The following is a 19,742-nucleotide window of genomic DNA, read 5'->3' as shown; positions in this document are numbered from 1 at the left end:
TGAGAATCCAGGAAGGAGATGACTTCACGGATGTGGGTACAGTCCACTGTTGGCAGTTCTGTGTGTGAATCAAGGACTCTAAAGGTGTTGACCAAGTTACTGGCTTTGGTAATGTAAAGGACTTGTTGGACCGTGGGAAAGCAATTTAGACCACAGCCTGGCTGCAGGGAGTCGAGGAGGTTTAATGGTGAGAAAATGAGTGGAGGGTGAGATAGCGTTTATGAAGCAGCCTCTGCTGTCCAGCTGGTGTTAATTTACACCTTACTCATCTTTCACATTTGGGTCTCTTCCTCTGCCAGTTCATGTATTCATGGGCTGGATTTACAAAGTTCCTGAGTTTTTGTCTTTGTTTTGCACTCTGACCCAGTGACTCCACAGCTCATGTTTAACCATAATGTTGCAACTAAGTTGCTGTGAGGATAAAATGTAAATCTGGTGATGGGAACATTTCTCTCTGTTTCGGTTGCGTTCTCAGCAGAGAGAGGGAGGGTCGGGGCTGGGATTACTGTTGTTCCTCACTGCGTGTTCTCACAGGGTGCTCGAGTTAATCAGAACCCAGTTCCCAGCCAGTGCAGACTTGCCGTTCCCTCCCAAAGTTTTCTTTCTTGACTGTGGTCATCCAAGAATGAATTAGGTGATGACTGGGGAGATTGAGGAGATTAGGGAGAGCAGAGAAACAAAGCATGAATTATCGCAGTTGCTGCATAGGTGTGGTCCTCTCCATCTCTCTGTCTGAATTCCAAACACACCTCTCACCAGGTTCATAGACAGTACAATAGGGTCATTGTGAGGTGGGCGGGGGAGGGGGGGTGGCGGTGAGTCAAAAGGTCTTCTTGAGGTGCAGTGGGCGGGGAGAGATCCTTGCTGCCATCACTCAAGCTGGGCTCAGAGCTGTTGGTGGAATGGCTAGCTTCAGGATCCTTTATACACAGGGGTGGGCAAAAGTAGGTTTACAGTTTTGAGTCTGAGAAACACAGAGTGGACTACAAGAAGGTGAATAATGAAGGCTGGCAGTTTGAGCACTTATTATGAGATTGCACCTAAGTGCCATTCTTCTGAGTTAATAAAGCTATTGTAACGATCATAACTGTGTGTCTTTTTCCATATGAAGAACTGTAAACCTACTTTCGCCTCTCCCTTTATTTGAGTGGCTATATATTTCATTGATAGATTCTCTATTTGCTTACTTTTCTCTCTTCATGTGCTCTAGTTCTTGTTTTATGTATCCTATGGCTTGCTTTATTTATTTGAACATTTTAAAGATATATTAAAGTGTGTTTCCATTTCTCTCTCCTATAGTCCCCGTGCGCAGTGTGATGTTTGTCTGCGAGCCCATTTTAGGGGGATTTAGCTTCTGTGGAAAGCTTCCATGTGGCCAGATGTGTCTCCGTAAGGTGATTTGCATTTCCCTAGGGTTTTACAGTGCTTACTGCTCTGGAGCACTTTTTAGATAATTTCTTAACCTGGGGTTTTGGTACCAGGGAGCAGTGTGTGTGTGAGCCCACGCCCTCAGGAAGCAGAAGGTCAGTGCTCTGATTCTATCAGATGACTTTGTCCCACACCGCTCCCACAATCATTCAGAGTCTTGTCTGGGAGGGTGGACTGAGCTTTCTCCAGTCTTCATCGAGGACAAGGCCGCTTGGAGTTCAGATCCTGTTCTCCACTATAGTTCAGGGACACATGGCCTCAACTCTGGCATGCTGTTCCAGCTGTGAGTTCCCTTTTTGCTTTCAGCATCTGGATATTTCTCTTTCTGCCTTGAATTGACCAAGTTTTTAAACTCTTTTTTGGGGGGTAGGTGTTCTATTTCATCCAGCAGTGGGAAAGGGGGTTTGCTGTATCTACTCCATCCTTGATCTTGACAGAATTCCAGTCTACGGCCATACCACCCAGAACCCGCCCGATCTTGTCGGATCTTGGAAGCTAAGCAGGATCGGGCCTGGTTAGTACTTGGATGGGAGATCTTGACAGAATGCCTAGCATCATGGCCCAAATCTTTATCGAAAGAGATGATTTTTTTCCTTGATTTTTTTTAGTAAAAAACAAAAATAAAACTACATTGTGGGGAAAACAGGGACAATTGTAATAGTGTAAAAAAAATAAAGTTTAAAAAGGGAAAAAATTGGCATTTAATTGAGCAATGATTTCTTGGATATAATACCAAAACCAGAGGCAATAAAAACATAGATAAATTAGACTTCATCAAAATTAAAAACTTTTTTAAAAATTTAATTCTTGTTCAAGTACGGTTTTCTGTCTTATATTCCCAGCCCTGCCCCCCTCAGTGCTCCCCACCTCCCTCCCGTTTCCGCCCCCCACCTTAGTTATTGTCCATGTGTCCTTTATACTTGTTCATATGAATCCTTTCCCCTTTTCCCCTGTGATTCTCTCCCCTCTCCCCTCTGGTCCCTGTCAGCCTGTTCCATATTTGAGTGTCTTTGGTGATATTTTGCTTGCTTGTTTGTTTTTTTTATTTAGATTCCTGTTAACTTTGATATCATATGGTATTTGTCTTTCACCCCCTGGCTTGTTTCTCTCAGCATAATGCTTTCCAGTTCAATCCATGATGTTGCAAAGGGTAGGAGCTCCTTCTTCCTTTCTGCAGCATAGAATTCCATTGTGTAAATGTACCATAGCTTTTTGATCCAGTCATTTACCGATGGGCATCTAGGTTGCTTCCAACTCTTGGCTATCGTGAATTGTGCTTCTGTGAACATCGGGGTGCATAGGTTCTTTTGGATTGGTGTTTCAGGATATACTCCTAGTAGTGGAATTGCTGGGTCAAAAGGCATGTTCATTTTTAGTTTTCTTAGAAAATTCCATACTGTTTTCCATAGTGGTTGTACCAGTCTGCAATCCCACCAACAGTGAACTAGGGTCCCCTTTTCCCTACAACCTCTCCTGCACTTGTTGCTTGTTTCTTTGTTTATGATAGCCATTCTGACTGGTGTAAAGTGGTATTTCATTGTGGCTTTAATTTGCATCTCTCTGATAGCTAGCGATATCGAGCATCTGTTCATGTGTCTCTGGATCCTCTGTATGTCCTCCTTGGAGAAGTGTCTGTTCAAATCCTTTGCCCATTTTTTAATTGGGTTGCTTGTCTTCTTTGAGTGGAGTCAAGTGAGTTCTTTGTATATTTTGGAGATTAAACCTTTGTCTGAGGTATCATTGACAAATATGTTTTCCCAAACAGTTGCTTCTCTTTTTATCTTGATACTGTTTTCCTTAGCCATGCAGAAGCTTTTAATTTTGATGAGATCCCATTTGTTTATTCTTTCCTTTATGTCCCTTGCTCTAGGGGACATATCAGTAAAAATATTGCTGTGTGTAATATCTGAGATTTTCCTGTCAATGCTCTCCTCTACGGCTTTAATGGTTTCATAGGTTATATTTAAGTCTTTTATCCACCTTGAATTTATTTTGGTGTATGGTGTAAGTTGGTGCTTGAGTTTCATTTTTTTGCAGGTAGCTGTCCAGTTCTCCTAACACCATTTGTTGAAGAGGCTATCTTTACTCCATTTTATGTTACTGCCCCCTTTGTCGAATATTAATTGACTGTAGAGATTTGAGTTTATTTCTGGGCTCTCTGTTCTATTCCATTGGTCTATGTGCTTGTTTTTATGCGAGCATCAGGCTGTTTTGATTACAGTGGCCTTGTAATACAGTTTGATATCAGGTATTGTGATCCCTCCTACTTTGTTCTTCTTTCTCAACATTGCAGCTACTATTCGGGGTCATTTATGGTTTCATATAAATTTTTGAAGTGTTTATTCTATGTCTGTGAAATATGCCATTGGTACTTTAATAAGCATTGCATTGAATCTTTAAATTGCTTTGGGTAGTATGGACATTTTGATGATGTTAATTCTTCCAATCCATGAACATGGTATATGTTTCCATTTGTTTGTGTCTTCCTTGATTTCTTTCTTCAGTGTTGTGTAGTTTTCTGCATACAGGTCTTTCACCTCCTTGGTTAGGTTTATTCTCAGATATTTTATTTTTGTTTTTGCTATATTGAATGGGATTTTTTTCTTGATTTCTGCTTCTGCTTTTTCATTGTTGGTATACAAAAATGCCTTTGATTCCTGGATATCGACTTTGTATCATGCTGTTTTGCCAAATTCATTTATTAGTTCGAGCAGTTTTTTGGTAGAGGCTATAGGCTTTTCCATGTACACTGTCATGTCATCTGCAAACAATGCCAGTTTTGTTTCCTCCTTTCCAATTTGGATGCCTTTTATTTCCTTTTCTTGTCTGATTGCTGTGGCTAGAACTTCTAATACTATATTGAATAGAAGTGGTGAAAGTAAGCAACCTTGTCTTGTTCCTGATCTTAGTGGAAAAGCTTTTAGTTTTTGTCCATTGAGTATGATGTTGGCTGTAGGTCTTTCATATATGGCCTTTATTATATTGAGGAATGCTCCCTCTATTCCCATTTTTCTGAGTACCTTTATCATAAATGGGTGTTGTACCTTATCAAAAGCTTTTCCCACATCTATTGATATGATCATGTGGTTTTTGTCTTTGCTTTTGTTTATGTGGTGTATTACATTTACTGATTTACGAATATCGAACCATCCTTGCATCCCTGGGGTGAATCCCACTTGGTCGTGGTGTATGATCTTTTTGATGTATTGTTGGATGCGATTTGCCAATATTTTATTGAGGATTTCAGCGTCTATGATCATCAGAAATATTGGCCTGAAGTTTTCTTTCTTTGTTGTGTTTCTATCTGGTTTTGGAATTAGGATGATGCTGGCTTCATAAAAAGAGTTGGGGAGTTTTCCCTCCTTTTGGATTTTTTGGAATAGTCTGTGAGGAATAGGGGTTAGCTCTTCCTTAAATGCTTTGTAGAATTCTCCCATGAAACCATCTGGTCCAGGGCTTTTGTGTGATGGGAGTTTTTTGATTACTGCTTCAATTTCATTAGCTGTTATTGGCCTGTTCAGGTTTTCTGCTTCCTTTTCATTGAGTTTTGGAAGATTATATTTTTCTAGAAATTTGTCCATTTCACCTAGGTTTTCAAATTTCTTGGCATACAGTTCTTCATAGTAATTTCTTACAATCCCTTCTATTTCTGTGGTATCAGTTGTAATCTCTCCTCTTTCATTTCTGATTGCATTTATTTGGGTCCTCTCTCTTCTTTTCCTGATGAGCCTACTTAAAGGCTTGTCTATTTTGTTTATCTTTTCAAAGAACTAGCTCCTGGATTTATTGATACTTAGAATTGTGCTTTTAGTCTCTATGTCACTTAATTTTGCTCTGATCTTTGTTATTTCCTTCCTTCTACTTGCTCTGGGCTATCTTTGTTGTTGTTCCTCCAGTTCTTGCAGGTGTTGGGTTAGGTTGTTTGTTTGAAATGTTTCTAACTTCTTTAGGTAAGCCTGTATTGCTATGAATTTCCCTCTCCGGACTGCCTTCACTGTGTCCCATAAGTTTTGGGTTGCTGTGAGTTCATTTTCGTTTGTTTCCAGAAACTTTTTGGTTTCTCCTCTAATTTCAATATTGACCCATTTGTTGTTTAATAGCATACCATTCAGTCTCCATGATTTTGGGTGTTTTGTTTTTTTTTCCTGTGGGGTCAGTTTCCAATTTCAGTCCCTTGTGATCAGAGAAAATGCTTGGTATGATTTCTATTTTCTTGAATTTGTTGAGACTTGTTTTGTGTCCTATCATGTGGTCTATCTTTGAAAATGTTCCATGTGCATTTGAAAAGAATGTGTATTTAGCTTCTTTGGGATGAAGGGCTCTATATATATCAATTAGGTCCATTTCATCTAGGGTATCGTTTAATGCTGCAGCATCTTTGTTGATATTTTGTTTGGAAGATCTGTCCATTTTTGACAGTGGGGTGTTAAAAATCCCCTACTATAATTGTGTTGCTATCAATATCTTTCTTGAGGTCCTCTAGGATTTTCTTTATATATTTGGGGTGCCTATGTTGGGTGCATATATATTTACGATGTTAATGTCTTCTTGGTGGATTCTTCCCTTGAGTATTATGAAGTGGCCTTCTGGGTCTCTCTTTATGGCCCCCTTTTTTTTATGGCCCTTTTTTGAAGTCTATTTTGTCTGATGTGAGTATCGCTACCCCGGCTTTTTTTTTCTTGTCCGTTTGCTTGGAAAATTTGTTTCCATCCTTTTACTTTTAGTCTGTGATGGTCTTTTGACCTGAGGTGGGTGTCTTGTAGGCAGCATATGTGTGGGTCATGCTTTCTTATCCATTCAGCTATTCTATGTCTTTTAATTGGTGTATTTAATCCATTTACATTTAAGGTTATTATTGAAAGGTACTTATTCATTGCCATTTATGTACCTGTGTTCCTCTCTGTCTTTCTCTCTTCTTTCCTTTCCTTAAAGCAGCCCTTTTAATAATTCTTGTAGAGCTGGTTTGGTGGAGGCATATTCTTTTAGACTTCTTTTGTCTTGGAAGCTCTTTATTTGGCCTTCTATCTTGATTGAGAGCCTTGCTGGGTAAAGTAACCTTCGTTGTAGGCCTCTGTTTCTCATTATTTGGAGTAATTCTTGCCATTCTCTTCTTGCTTGGAATGTTTCCATTGAGAAGTCAGTAGCCAACCTTATTGGGACCCCCTTGTATGTTACTTCCTTTTTCTCCCTTGCTGCCTTTAGGATTCTCTCTTTGTTTTGGAATTTTGCCATATTAATGATGATGTGTCTTGCAGTAGGCCTCTTTGGGTTCCACCTGATTGGGACTCTCTGCGATTCCTGGATTCGTGTGACTTTTTCTCTCATCAAATTAGGAAAATTTTCTGTTATTGCTCTTTCAAATAGGTTTTATATCCCTTGTTCTTCTTCTTCCCCTTCTGGTATTCCTATTATTCGGATATTGTTACGTTTCATATTGTCTCGCATTTCTCTTAAACCCTCCTCATTCTTTCTGATTCTCTTCTCCTTTACTTGCTCTGTCTGGGAGATTCTTTCTACTCTGTCCTCTAGCTCACTTATGCTGTCTTCCACCATATCGATTCTATTCTTCATACCTTCTACTGTGTTCTTCAGTTCAGAAATTGTATTCTTCATTTCCTCTTGCCTTTGCTGATAGTTTCTATTTCCTTTTTCATGTTGATATAGTTTGTGGAGAGTTCATTGTAGCTCCCCTGTAGTTTCTGGTAGCTTCTTGTAAGCTCTTTGAATTTCCTGATAACCAGTGCTTTGAATTCAATATCTGATAGTTGACTTGCCTCTATTTCATCTACCATTCTTTCTGAGACTTCCTCCTTTTCTTTCATTTGGGGATTGTTTCTTTGTCTTCCCATTGTTTGTGATGCTCTTCTTGTTAGCCTCAGCTTCTTAAATTGATCTTTTCTGGTTCCCTGGGTTTATGGTGTGAACTTCTGTGGTATGATACCCGTGAAATTCAGTGGTGCAGTCTCCTGCAGGTATCTTGGTGTTCTCCACTTCCACCTACTCCTCTTGTTGGTTTCCAGCGGGTCAAACCTTTTCTTCTGGTATCACTAGCTGCAGCAGCCTGAGGGGCTGTTAGTGTGGCCTTCCTCGCTTCTCAGTGAACTCAATCAGTTTCGCCAGTGCCCTCCCAAGATCCAGACTGGCGCTGCTCTCCAGCGCCCCACTGAGAGCAGATTTTTCCCCAGGATTCCCAGTTCTGGCCTGGCGTGAGGGTGCGTGCTCCCAGCCAGGCTTTCCTGGTCTCACAGCCTTGGGCGTGGACCTTTTCCAGTGCTATGGCAGAACGAACAGGGCAACTCTCAATTCTCCCTGACTCCCGGCGTTTTTCAGTCTGCACCTCGCTAGGTAGGGCGGGAGCTGATGACTGGCTCTCTTCCAGGAGCCTTGCTGGCAGCCCAAGGCTCCCAGAGTCTGTAGCAGACCCTGCTCAGACCCCGTGCTACAGGGAATGCATGGGCGACTCTCCGTTCTCCCAAGCTGGCAACCACAGCCTGACTCCACGGGTTATCAGAGCTCTCTGGTTTGCTTCCCAATGCCCACTCCTCTCTCTGCCATTACAGGCAAACCGATCTCTCCTGGTGTTTTTCAATCTGTGCCCTGCTGGATAGGGAGGATTCTGATGACTGGCTCTCTCCCAGGGTCGTTGTTGCCCACCCTCAGCTCCCAGAGACCAAGGCAGACCTGCCGGGGCCCTGATGCGGCCCAGCAGAGGGCCGGCAGCCTCTGCAATGTTCCCTTGTACCTTGTTGACCTGCGGTCCTCTCCTCTCCTCAACCTCTGGTCATTCAGTGTCCGCTACACTTTCTGGAGTCCTGCCTTCCTATATGCTGGGTCCCTGTTGGCTATCTGCTGCACTCCTCTGCAGATCAGCCCAGTTTTTCTCTGGTGCGTGGAGGGAAGCGAAATCCTTTGTCATACTCTGCCGCCATCTTCCCAGCAAGCCCCAAAATTAAAACCTTTTGTGCCTCAAAGCACACTATCAATAGAGTGAAAATGTAACCCAGAGTAGGAGAAAATTTTGCACATCATGTATCTGGTAAGTGATTAATGTCTAGAATATAAAGAATTCCAACAACTCAATAACAAAAAAAACCCAATTTAGAAATGGGCAGCCACCAGATTATATACATAAATTATGTATGGTTGTTTTATATACCAATTATACCTTGATAAAGCTGGAAAACAATGGGCAAAGCTATCAAATAGACATTTTTCCAATAAAGATATACAAATGGCCAATAAATACATGAAAAGTTGCTCAACATCACTAATTGTTAGGGAAATACAAATCAGAAGAACAATGAGATGCTGCTTCCTGACTGCTAGGATGACTATTATAAAAACAAACAAACAAAAACACAACAAAAACCCCCAGAAAATAACGAATGTTGGTGAGGATGTGGAGAAACCCTTGTACATTGCTGGTGGGAGCGTAAAATGGTGCCGCTGTTGTGGAAAGGGATTTGGTGGTTCCCAAACAATTCAACGGAGAATTTTCATAGGATTTAGCAGTTCCTCTTCTGGGTGTTCATCAAAAGAATTGAAAGCAGATATTTTGTACTCCCATGTTCATAGCAGCATTATTCATAGTAACCAGAATGTGGAAGCAATTCAAGTGTCCACTGATGGGTGAGTGGAAAAGCAAACTGTGGCATACAACTGCAATGGAATGTCATTGAGCCTGAAAAAGCAAGGAATTTCTGACACACGCTACAACAGTAGTCAAATTCCCAGGGACGGAAAATGGATGTGGTTCACAGGAATGGGAGAAGGGCGAAATGAGAAGTGATTTGTTTTTGTTTTTGTTTTTTATTTTTTATGGCCTTCCTCTGTAGCTGGCCTGAGAACATAGGATTTGAAACTTTTTAAAGTTTAGCTGACAGTGTTCAACAATTAATATTTGTAATTGTGAAGTGCTTTTATTTGCTCAGGGAACTTTACATACATTAATATGAAATTATTAATATTTTTAAATATATTTTATTGATTATGCTATTACAGTTGTCCTATTTCCTCCCTTCATTTCCCTCCACCCTGTACACCCACTCCCCCCATTCCCCTCTTTAGTCTATGTGCATGGGTCACAAATTCTTTAGATTCTATACTTCCCATACTATTTTTGTCCCCCCATCCCGTCTATTTTCTACCTACTGTCTATGCTATTTTCTATACCTTCTCCCCCCTTCTCCTCCTCCCACTCCCCTGTTGCTAACCCTCCATGTGATCTTTATTTCTATGGTTCCACTCCTGATCTAGCTGTCCTCTTAGTTTGCTTTTGTTTCAGGTGTGGTTGTTAATAACTGTGAGTTTGCTGTCCTTTCACTGTTCATATTTTTTACCTTCTTTTTCTTAGACAAGTCCCTTCAACATTTCATACAATAAGGGCTTGGTGATGATGAACTCCTTGAACTTGACTTTATCTGAGAAGCACTTTATCTGCCCTTCCATTTTAAATGAAAGCTTTGCTGGATAAAGCAATCTTGGCTGTAGGTCTTTGGATTTCATGACTTGGAATACTTCTTTCCAGCCCCTTCTTGCCTGTAAGGTCTCTTGAGAAATCAGCTGACAGTCTGATGGGAACTCCTTTGTAGGTGACTGTCCCCTTATCTCTTGCTGCTTCTAGGATTCTCTCCTTCATTTTAATCTTGGGTAATGTAATTATGATGTGCCTTGGTGTGTTCCTCCTTGGGTCCACCTTCTTTGGGACTCTCTGAGCTTCCTGGATTTCCTGGAAGTCTATTTCCTTTGCCAGACTGGGGAAGTTCTCCTATATTATTTGTTCAAATAAGTTTTCCACTCGTGGCTGTTCCTCTTCCCCTTCTGGTACCCCGATAATTCGGATGTTGGAACGTTTAAAGATGTCTTGGAGGTTCCTAAGCCTCTCCTCATTTTTTTGAATTCTTGTTTCTTCATTCTCTTTTGTTTGGTCATTTTTTTCTTCTTTCTGATCCACTCCCTTGATTTGAGTCCCAGTTTCCTTCCCATCACTATTGGTTTCCTGTGCATTTCCCTTCATTTCAATTAGTTTAGCCTTCATTTGTTCCTCTAATTTGTGACTAAAATCAACCAGTTCTGTGAGCATCCTGATTACCAGTATTTTTAAAATAATTTTTTTATTTAATTCTTGTTCAAGTACAACTTTCTGTCTTATATTCCCAACCTTGCCCGCCCCTTGCCCCATGCTCCCCACCTCCCTCCCATTTCCATCCGCCACCCTTAGTTATTGTCCATATGTCCTTTATACTTGTTCATGTGAATCCATCCCCTTTTCCCCTATAATTCTCTCCCCTCTCCCCTCTGGACCCTGTCAGCCTGTTCTGTAATTGAGTGTCATTGGTCATATCTTTCTTGCTTGTTTGTTTTGTTTAGATCCCTGTTAACGGTGATATCATATGGTATTTGTCTTTCACCGCCTGGCTTATTTCGCTCAGCATAATGCTTTCCAGTTCCATTGATTACCAGTATTTTGAACTATGCATCTGATAGGTTGGCTATCTCTTGGTCACTTAGAAATATTGGCTCTTGGGCTTTGAGCTGTTCTTCTCGAGCCATACAGTTTTTGGTCTATTTGTGCTTGTTATGTATGATGGGTGGATCCTTAGGGGTTCACCAGGGTGGGGTGACCCAAGTTACTGGGTTGTGATGCTGTATGTGGGGGTGGGGTCAGAGAGGGGCATTGGCATTTTTTCTTCTCAGATTTCAGTCCTCTCTGCTTCTTCCCACCAGCAAATCAGGCCGTTCTGGTGCTAGTTCCCAGGTGTGTGGGCTTGTGCACCCTCCAGGACCCTGTGGATCTCTCCAACGAACTCTCTGTGAGCCTGGGAGTCTCTCCCGACACCTCAACCTGGAAAGTTTTTCCAATTGGTGCTTTTAGGCTTTAATCCCTGTCGCTGGGGCCCTGCATTGTGTGGTCTGTCTCACTGTCCATTTTTTCACCTTGTTTACTTGCGTGTGAATGTGTGACCATGGTCAGCCAGCCACCTTGCACCTCACTGGGTCCACCTGTTGCCACCCCATACCTGGGATCTGCCAACTGCTGCCTGCATACCTGGGTCAGGTCTGCCCACTTTTTCCTGCACAACCCACTGACTCCACCCCTCTTACTGGTCTGGCTGAATGGTTCATTGTTGTTGGACTTTGGTACAGTTTAATTTTCTCTGTTTTGGCTACATTCTGGTTTTTAAATATTTGTTTTTCATAAACTTGGTTGTGCAAGGAGGTACAGTGTTTCCACCTATGCCTCCGTCTTGGCTGGAGGTCCTTGGAATTATTAATATTTAAAAAATCTGCCAGGTTTCCTTTGAGATATATGAGGTTTTGCCTAGATTTCACACCAAAAATTCATGCAGAATTTTTATCCTCAAGGTAAAGTTCAAGAAAAACTGAAAGGATCCCTCTGTTCCAAAGTGGAAATAAAAGAATTTCCTTGTTTTGGCTTTGCCTCTACTAAAATATATAGAAAATTTGGAAGTTAAGGGGGGATAACATTTATAAAGTTCATTTATGTAAAACTTAAAATCCACATTTGCAAAGATATTTTGTCCATTGCAGGTATTCTACAAGGAGAATAGGGTGCTGTTTTCTACCCACGATATTTCTAACCTCTTTGAGACCCATACTGAAATTCTTTTTTTATGAAACTTTTTTTATTGTTTATGCTATTAAGTTGTCCCAATTTCCCCCCCTTTGGCTCTCTCCACCCAGCCCATCCCCCACTTCCTTAGTCATTCCCCACATTGTTGTCCATGTGCATGGGTCCTTCATATATGTTCTTTGACTAATCTCTTCACCTTCTTTGAAAGTCCCCAACTCCCTCCTCCTCTCTTACTGCTGTCATTTTATTATTCTATAATTCTATGCCTCTGGTTCTGTTTTGCTCATTAGTTTATTTTGTTCATTAGTTTCCTCTTATAAGTGAGATTATATGGTATTTGTCTTTCATCAACTGGCTTATTTCACTTAGCATAATAGTCTCCAGTTCCATCCATGCTGTTGCAAAAAGTAGGTGCTCCTTCTTCTTTTTCTGCTTCATATTTTTCCATTGTGTAAATGTATCACAGTTTTTTAATCCACTGACCTACTGACGGGCACTTAGGCTATTTCTAAACATTGGCTATTGTAAGTAGCACTGCTATAAATTCTTTTGAATTGGTGTTTTGGGATTCTTAGGGTATATTCCCAGCAGTGGAATTGCTGGGTCAAAAGGCAGTTCCATTTTTAATTTTTTGAGGAAATTTCATACTGTTTTCCACAGTGGCTGGATACTGAGTTCCAGCCAGGGAAGATGAAAAAGTTCTGGAGATAGATGGTGGTGATGGTTACACAACAGTGTGAATCTATTTAATGCTTCTGAACTACATACTTGCAAATGGTTAAAAATGTTAAATTTTATTTAACCACAGTAGAAAAATTTAAAAATTTTAAATAAATTAAGAATATATGAGATCTGTCTGGAAAAAATCCAGCCAGGGAGATTGGACTGGAATGTACATATGTGAACAATGATTATGACTTCACTATTCTAGTTAGTTGGAGCGGTAGAGGCTGTTGAGTGAGCATGTGTACTGTGCGGCCATCTCATTCAAAATGACTGAGTGAGTAGAGCAATGAATCTGCATCAGATACTGCATTAAGCTTGAACATTCCTCCGTGGAAACCATTCAGATGATTCAGAAGGCCTCTGCTATGTGCAACTGGTGACTGGCAGCTTCATCACAACAATGCGCCCACTCATGCCTCACATCTCATGCAGAGTTTTTGGCGAAACATCAAATCACCGAAGTGACTCAGCCCTCCTATAGCCCAGATTTGGTGCCCTGCAACTTCTAGCTTCTCCTAAAACTAGAATCACCTTTGAAAGGAAAGAGATTTCAGACCATTGATGAGATTCAGGAAAATACAATGGGGCAGCTGATGGAAATTGGGAGAACTGTATGAGGTCCCAAGGTACCTACCTTGAAGGGGACCGAGGCATCCTTGTCCTATATATAATATTTCTTATAGCTTGCATCTTCTTCAATAAATGTATCTATTTTCCATATTACCGGACACCTTCTGGACAGACTTTGTATACTAAAAGTAAGTCTCCTGCATAAGTGTTGGCACTTTGCAGCAGGAGGAGTAACTACATGGTGGGAAAATTCTGATCTCATCTTTCTACAAGGAGATGGATACTCTCTTTGCTCCTCCACATCTAGTGTCTTCTCCTCCTCCTCCTCTTCCTTATTCCTTTTCTTCTTCTTTCTCCTCCTTATAATGTTTCTTACTTTGGCTGTGAGAGGTTTTCTTAGGCTCTGCCGAGAAAGAAATGCAAATCAGCCATAAAATAGGCAATAAAGAGCTTTATTGGGGTTTGCGTACCCGGGTGAGATTCCACGGTCTGCAGAATGAGGCCATGGAAGTCACGCCCGAGCAGGGAATGTAGTGGGGTTTTATTTTCGTTGGCTTCCCGTTGGAGCTGGGGATTGGTGCCCTCTGAACAAAGCAGTGATACAGCATTGGTGGTCTCTTCCTCGGACTCAGGTTACTGTGAGGATGTCGTCTTGGCAAAGTCCAGCTGGAGCTTCCTCTTATCCCCGCCCACCCTAACAGGTTGGCTTTGCTATTTGGGAATTTGGAACCACTTGGGAGATGGACTGCCCTGCCGAATCTTAAATATTTTTCCTATGACGCAGGGCTTACATGGTCAGTGAGCCCCTCAACTGGAAAGAGAAGATGGGTGTTTAATTAGCTTTGTTGAATATGGAGTTTAAATAGCTTTTATTTTTATATTAACTGAACTTCCACGAACTGGGTCCTGCTTATTACAAGAACGAGTTCTTAGTGATTTTCTCTGTCCCTAATTTCATCTGGAGCCAGGCCAGCACGTGGAAGGGAAAAGAGTGTAAACAGAGCAGGGAATGATTCCAACCCCTTCCTATCTCCTGCACTCCCAGGAGCATCCCATATCCAGTCAGGGAGAGAGGGAGGAAATTTTTTCTTACTCTTTATATTCTTGGTGCCACTAAAACACATCAAGGCAGAGAGCTTGGCTACTCCTTCACCTTTAAGGGATGGCAAGGGATCTTTCCTTTTTCTCAAACAAAAAAGACCCTTGATTCTGGGTTTTGCTAAGGGAGGAAGAAAAAAGCTTAAGGAGAGCAGGAAAGAAGTCAGAAGGAACCAAAGTCTCATAGAAGGGCACTGGGGTTGGCTCAAGGATCCTTCTGATTCTGAAGTTTCATTGCTAGCCAGACACCAAGGATCTCTGTAACGCTGAAGAAGAGCCCAACACCCCCCTCCCTGGGATGTTCAGGGCTTCATCTGAATGCTTAATACATTTTTCTCCACACACCTGACACGAGGCATTCCAGTTCTTACAGATTGCGGTACAAAGGTACAGCGTTGTGAGACAACAATCGAAACTTTTTTCTACTTCATACCAAGTCTGGTTGCTCATGACCCACCAAGCAGCTGGATGATATCTGTCTGTTTGCTTCGGTTAATAGCCGGGCGTGAACCGGAGATCCCGAACTGGAAGACAAAGATCAAACCCGAGAGGATTACGTAAAAGAAGAGCAATGCTCGGTGGTGGTTGACAGCACCAGTCTGGCTGCAGCAGTGACTCCCTCAGTGACGTGGGTGCTGGACACCAGGCCCCACGCAGCCACTCCAGTGAGCAACACGCCTGCTGGCTTTAGCTTTATCCATCACTGAAGTTCACAGGAAGGAGGGATGGGCCTTTGTGCTTACAGCCCCACACTCATTCCCCCAACCCCAAACCCTCGGATCACCAGAGATCCACTTATGCTCAGCCTTCCAGATGGGCTGGTTCATGGGAAATACTTGCAGAAGATGAAAAGAGAGGAAGAGAGAAAAATCAGTATTTATTCCCCCCGCTCCCTTCTACCTCTTGTGGTCCGAGAGTGGCTACATTTTTATTCCTAAGATCACGGCTTCTCTGAGGAACCCCTCTCCCTTGCCTGTGGCTCTTGCTGGCTTCCAGTAACTGCTCCCTTGCTTTGTCCAGTAAGGCCTGGCCCAGCTAATAGCTTCCTAGTTTTGCTAGTCCCTAGTGTTCTGCCATCTCTTTGTTGTTTCTGTTGTCCCTGTCCAAGCCTTTGTAATATCCTCTTTTCCCTCAATAAAAGTTGAACTTTAAGAATACAAAGATTCAAAGAGCTGTACTAACTTCATCATTAAACTTTCTTCATTGACCGTGCTGAGTGTGCTTGTGTTTCCTGGGGGCCCTGACTGATATACACCATGCCCCAAGTCTGATCTTATAGCATTACCTATTTTTTCAGACCTATTATATGCTGGGCACCACATTAAATACTAGTGACACAATGATACATTTAACTAGTACCCTGTTCTTGGGTTCAAAGTCAAATTGGGGAAGACAAGTAAAAACACCGTGGTAATGCAGTGATCACAGGGATGAGTGCTGTGATAGAAGAACAGAGTGCTGTGGAAGCATCGATTATGAGCTTTAAAACTAGACTTGGGTGGTAGGGACGATGGGGAGAGGGAAGGCTGTAGGGATGACTTCCTGGGCAAGCTGACACTTGCGCTGCTCTATAGGACAAGCAGGAAGAGGTCGAAAGGGGGCAAAGGGCTTTCAGGGCAGCAAGAAGAGATTATGAAGGCACAGAGGCACAACACTCAGCTATCAGTTCAGGAGTGTCTGGCCAGAGAGAAGCAGCTGTGGTGAGAAGGGGAAGTGAGGCTGGAGAGTGGGGCAGGGACAAGACCACGACAGCCCTTGAGTGCCCCGGGACTAGTACAGAGTCCACCCTGCAGATTCAGCACAGCCAGTGTCTGGTTTTAACTGTGGGAGCGATACCATAAGATTGCCTTTAAAAACGTTGTCACAGGGTGGAGAAAGGAGTGGAGGAGGTCAGATTGGGGACGGGGAGGAGTCAGAGAGCTGACTGCAGAACAGTAGAGGCTGTCTTTTCTGAAGTGTGGGGTATGGTGGTTGGTTGGTCAGAAGGAAAAATCCATTGATGTGGGTATTCATAAAAACGATAATATTTAAAATATTTACTTTAACTTAAAACATGTACATTTACCAATATTACTACTTTTCTTGAATAAATCACATTCATAAAGACTTTAATCCTTTTTTACATTGGAGAATTTAAAGGTACGTGTGAGGCAATCTGAGTGAAAGATACTTCTAGATACTTATGAGTTTTCCTCCATTTGTTTACAGTTACCTGAGCTACACCTATGGTGACCTTCAGGGAATTTCTCTAATCGAGTCTGTAAAAAATTAAATTTGGCTTTCATCAAGACAAGAGCTATCTTTCTGTACCCATGTTTTATTGTTATATAGACGACTTAATTAAATCACAGGTTACAAGAAGAAGTGCAACTAATGCAAACACAAATACATGCGTAGTGAACATGGGATTCTGTTACAGAGCTACAGGGGTTCACCCACAAGGACGGTATGATAATACCATCTGGACCACCCACTGTGCTCGCCAGAGCTTTGGAGAGGGTAGGGTCGCCACTCTGGCAGAGCCGAGTGGCGATTCTCTGCTAAAGGCACGGTGGTTCCCCCTCCTACAGCTGCGGGGGTTCCCACTCTGCCCAAAAGCACGTGGCTTTCTCTTTCCACTGCCACAGCCACGTGGTTCCCTCTCCTCTTTCTTCTTATGTGGCTGCCCTGTCTGGGTTTTAAATCTTTGTGGCCCCATTTCCAACTCCTCCTATAATTGGCCACATTTACCAGTTCCTGTATTCCAGGTTTACTGGGCTGCCATCGTGAGTCTGGGCAAGTGTGGCCCCATGGCATGGAGCCAATCATCTCCAAGCTCTCACGCAGGTGCTGTAACTCAGGGGACTTGCCCCCAGTTACACCTTGGGTGGAAGTCACTTCCATCCCCCTGGCTCAGAGCATGGCCACAGCTATTTAACATATCTATGCATCCGGTTAAAGGTTATAGATATATTAAATGACCATGCCAGAGGTTAGCTGCAAAGCCTTTGATGTACATAACAGCTCTCAATAGCCCTGCTCCTTGTCCCTTCCCCAACTCACACGTGTGGTGGGGGAGGGGTGAGGACATCTTAATATTTCCAGGACAGCTTGGGTTCTGGACCCCATTCCAAATCTCTTTTCCACCCTGTTACAATTCCACTGATGGGGTTACAAGCGTTCTCCCTTTGCCTTGGGCATTGGTGGTTCTATGGCACTTTTTGATAGAGGAAATGGAGAGATGGTTAATTGGGTCTGTTAAAAAGAGAGTCTGAAATACAGCAATGAGGGTGGAGAGGAGGCGATAAATATGCAATGAAACCCAAGAAATGGTTTTTGGATGTAGTCAAGGGAGAGAAAAGTATAGGATCATCCCCACGTTCCTGGTTTACACAGTTGGGTGGATGGTGATGCAGTTCGCTGAAATCAGGAATGAAACAGAGGATCTGTTCTGAGAGAAAGATGGAGAGTTCAGTTTAAAACATGTTGTGTGTGAAGTGTGTTTTCCTTGTGTGTGTTTGTTCCTTGTTTTTGAAGCATCTGTTTCTCATGCCTGATCCACTCTCCCCAACTCTTGGTTCTCATAGTTTGGGTAAGGGTCCACCCCAGTTCTGAGAGTCAAGTACACACCCAGGCCTATGTTAAGCAGTGCACTGCATACCTTCAGACCCATCGATTGGCCTGGGATGGTCACATGATTTAAGCTTGTCCACACAGAGGAAATCTCAGTACTTTGTTGGGAATTCTGGGAAAAGCAATTGCTTTTCCCCTTCTCAGTGGATTCTCATCTGAGAGGTCATAGCCCTGAAAATGCTGATAGCCATCTCAAGGTCACAGGAAAGGACCTGAGAATGGAACCAACATTAAAGAACTGAGAAAAAAATTTAAAGAAAGACACCAGCTCCTAAAGCTGTGTAAATCTACACCTGTCTTTACTTTTTAGTTACATGTGTCAATAAACTCCTGCTCTATTTACAACAATATGAATTGAATTTTTTATCACTAACAGCAAGATGAATCCTAGATGTGGGACAGCTGGGTAGAGATGTTAGATTAAATAGATGAGTTGAGAATTCTAGAGAGAGATTTGGACTGGGGATATAGAAATGGAAGTTATTAGCATGCAGATCAAAGCCATGAGTTTGGAGAAGTTTACTTAGAGAAAATGCATAGTGTATAGACAGCCAATTCATGATAGCGCAAGGGAGAGATGCCTCATCCCCACTAAGGAGTTTGGCAAGTTTTCCTGGGGTATAAACCATCTAGACTGAAATGGAAGAGTAAGTGGGAACACACATTATGGCGAGGGTAGGTGAGTGCTCTGGGTAGAGAGCTCAGGCCAGGAGGTGAGAGAAGCCCAGTGTGTGGAGGGAACTAAGCAAGCTCAGTCTGGCTGGCATTTAGAGGGTTGGATGTGTGAGGGAAGGGTGGAGAAGTGGAAGTCAGATGAGATGATGAACAAAGTGGGGGTGCATTGTGCCTGACTTTACATGACCAGAATATTGGGGAACCCATTGAAGGGCTTTAAGCTGGAGAATAACCAGATCAGAGGCTTCAGGAAGGAGAAAGGACTAGGAAGGGCAAAGCCAGAGAAGTGGGGCCCATTAGGAAACGACTTTAGTGTCTAGGTGAGAGGCAGTGATGACCTGGGTCAAGGGAAGCCTGGGGATGGACTTGGGTATTTGAGCGGTGAATCAGATGAACTCGGGGATTTGATTGGATGTGAGGAGAGAGGGAATAGGAGTCAGTGCTGATTTTCAGGTCTCTGTGGGGGCAACCAGGTAGATGCAGAGGCCATTTCCTGAGATGTGGAACAGTGGAGGAAGACCAGGCAGGGGGTAGGGAGGATAGTGGGTTTAGTTTGGGTTATGATGAACCTGAGAATGCAAGCTTCTTGATGACAAGAATGCTTTCTGCCTTATTGATTCACCTAGGCCTGGTACACAGAACAGTGTCCTATACATCATAAACAAGTATTTGTCAATACCTGAAAGACAGCTTATCATTGTATGTGGAAAATCCAGGAGGCAGCTTTGAAGTGGAGTGAGTGGTCACTGGCCTCTAGTGATACATGAAGACACAGGAGATGAGGTTCACAAGGAGAGTATGAGGCATGAGAAGGCTTTGCATCCTGAGTGGAGAGCATCAGCTTTAAAGGACAGTAACTGATGGGGTTCACCAGCCCTGCCTTCCTAACCATACTCTTTTGTCGCTCGGTGAGTTCTCCTTTAATGATTGGTCTTCTGCCCCTTCCCACCAGCTGAGGGCACCTTCCCAGGCCTTATCTATCTCTGCTTCTCCAATCAGGTATTCTCCCCAGGCTTCAATTGTAGATGCCCACTGGGCA

The 19,742-nt window shown here is 42.7% G+C and overlaps 1 pseudogene; it reads right to left on the bottom strand.

Annotated features, from left to right (window-relative positions):
• Window positions 1–14,597: 14,597 nt before the first annotated feature.
• Window positions 14,598–18,068, bottom strand: LOC118996820 (tetraspanin-31-like; annotated as a pseudogene).
• Between the last annotated feature and the right edge of the window lie 1,674 nt (window positions 18,069–19,742).

Source organism: Sturnira hondurensis, unplaced genomic scaffold, assembly GCF_014824575.4.
Source record: "Sturnira hondurensis isolate 20B ecotype Veracruz unplaced genomic scaffold, ASM1482457v3 Scaffold0011744, whole genome shotgun sequence".
Taxonomy (NCBI): domain Eukaryota; kingdom Metazoa; phylum Chordata; class Mammalia; order Chiroptera; family Phyllostomidae; genus Sturnira; species Sturnira hondurensis.
This window is presented reverse-complemented; position numbering and strand designations above follow the sequence as displayed.